The following is a 2,375-nucleotide window of genomic DNA, read 5'->3' as shown; positions in this document are numbered from 1 at the left end:
GGAGTTACAGGGGTTGGGGCAGGCACTTGGCAAGGGTAAAAGCTGCACTCTGGGAAGGTCACGGGAACTGGCCAGAGATGAGCAGTTTCAGTCTGCTTCTCCTACTGTATTCCTAGGAGTAAGCAAGCATGTATGTGCTTTTTGCCTGTGCCACGCTTGGGTAAACCAAATTAGGCTGGCTTCAGTCTGTTTCACCTGTGTGCTATTTGGGCTCCCTTGCCCTTTCTTTTCCTGTTTTTTTATCATGATATCTAGAGTCAGAAATCCCAGAAGTTATGGATACAATTTTCTTTCCTCCTCCCCGTTAACAAAAAAGTATTTTGTATTTATTTCACTCTTCCATGTTTATTTATTTAACAGTCAACTGATGTTAAAATTTTTTTTAATTTTTGGCCGTGTTGGGTCTTCATTGCTGTGTACAGGCTTCTCTAGTTGTGGCAAGTGGGGGCTACTCTTTGTTGCGGTGCATGGGCTTCTCATTTTGGTGGCTTCTCTTGTTGCAGAGCACAGGCTCTAGGCACGCGGGATTCAGTAGTTGTGACGTGTGGGCTCAGTAGTTGTGGCTTGTGGGCTCTAGAGTGCAGGCTCAGCAGTTGTGCATGGGCTTAGTTGCTCTGCGGCATGTGGGATCTTCCTGGACCAGGGACTGAACCCATGTCCCCTGCATTGGCAGGTGGATTCTTAACCATTGTGCCACCAGGGGAGTCCCATTCCATTGTTTATTTTTGATGGTATAGAAACAGTTGTCTATTTCAAACTAATGCAGCAAACACCTTTTAGGATAAATATGGTAGGGAGAGAAAATACATGGGGAGGGAGAGATAGCATACTGCAAAGGAGACTCCCTGGCTCTCTTACTTTTCCTGACTCATGATTCAGAGAAGCCCCCACCCCATGAGGACAGTGCCTACTCAGTGGGTAGCTTTTCCAGTGCAACACTAATATAATTATTTAGGATTGTGGTTCTCAAAGTGTGATCCCAACCAGCAGCAGCAGCATCACCAGGGAACTTGTTAAAAATGTAAAATTGAGAGCTCACCCAAGATCTAATGAATTGGAAAAATTGAGGGTGGGGCCCAGCAATCTGTGTTTTAACAAGCCCTCCGGTTGACTCTGATGCACTTGCAGTTTGTGAACTGTGTCCTTACCTGCCATGCCATATTGCATGTGTGGATTCCAATGGCTGTCTCTGGATCTGGAGCAGTGTCTGTGACTTTGTTCTATATCAGCCTTTCTGCTTCTCACCCACCAAGCTTCTTCCTAGACATTGCCTGGCACAAAGTTGAAGCTTGTCTTTACTCTCTGCTGCTGGCTGCCCAACCGTGTGACATTGCTTAGTGAAGTCAGGTCCTTTGCTGGACAACATGCTTCACTTCTGCCACCCACTGGGCCATGATTATGGGTTCTACTGACAGGTGGTGTGGGAGACTCCCTACTACTGTCACCATCTATTAGGAAAACTCTCTGTGGTGCCATGCTGGGGTTTGTGTCCTAGTAACTACTGTGATCATTTCTCCTGGTCTTGGGTCTAAAAAACCAAAGGGTCCTTGCACCATAATCTTTTGAAAAAAATTATATTGAAGTGTAGTTGATTTACAATGTTGTGTTTAATTTCTGCTGTATAGCAAAGTGACTCAGTTATACATGTATATATCCTTTTTCATATTCTTTTCCATTATGGTTTATCACAGGATATTGAATATAGTTTCCTGTACTATACAGTAGGACCTTGTTGTTTATCCATCCTATATATAATAGTTTGCATCTGCTAATCCCAAACTCCCAAACCTTCCCTCCCGCACACCCCCTCCCACTTGGCAAATGCAAGTCTGTTCTCTATATCTATGAGTCAGTTTTTGTTTCGTAGATATGTTCATTTATGTCATATTTCAGATTTCACATATAAGTGCTATCATACAGTATTTGTCTTTCTCTTTCTAACTTACTTTGTGTAGTATGATAATCTCTAGGTCCATCCATGTTGCTGCAAATAGCTTTATTTCATTCTTTTTAATGGTTGAGTAATATTCCATTGTATATATACACCACATCTTCTTTATCCATTCATCTGTTGATGGACACTTAGGTTGCTTCCATGTCCTGGCTATTGTAAATAGTGCTGCAATGAATATTGTGGTACATGACTCTTTTTGAATTATGGTTTTCTCAGGTATATGCCCAGTAGTGGGATTGCTTGGTCATATGGTAGTTCTATTTTAAGTTTTTAAGGAACCTCCATACTGTTCTCCATAGTGGCTATATCAATTTACATTCCCAGAGGAATGTACAGAGTGCCAGAGGGTTCTCTTTTCTCCACATCCTCTCCAGCACTTATTGTTTGTAGATTTTTTGATGATGGCCATTCTGATTGGTGT

This window comes from Lagenorhynchus albirostris, chromosome 9 (genome assembly GCF_949774975.1).
Source record: "Lagenorhynchus albirostris chromosome 9, mLagAlb1.1, whole genome shotgun sequence".
NCBI classification, from domain to species: Eukaryota; Metazoa; Chordata; class Mammalia; order Artiodactyla; family Delphinidae; genus Lagenorhynchus; species Lagenorhynchus albirostris.
This window is presented reverse-complemented; position numbering follows the sequence as displayed.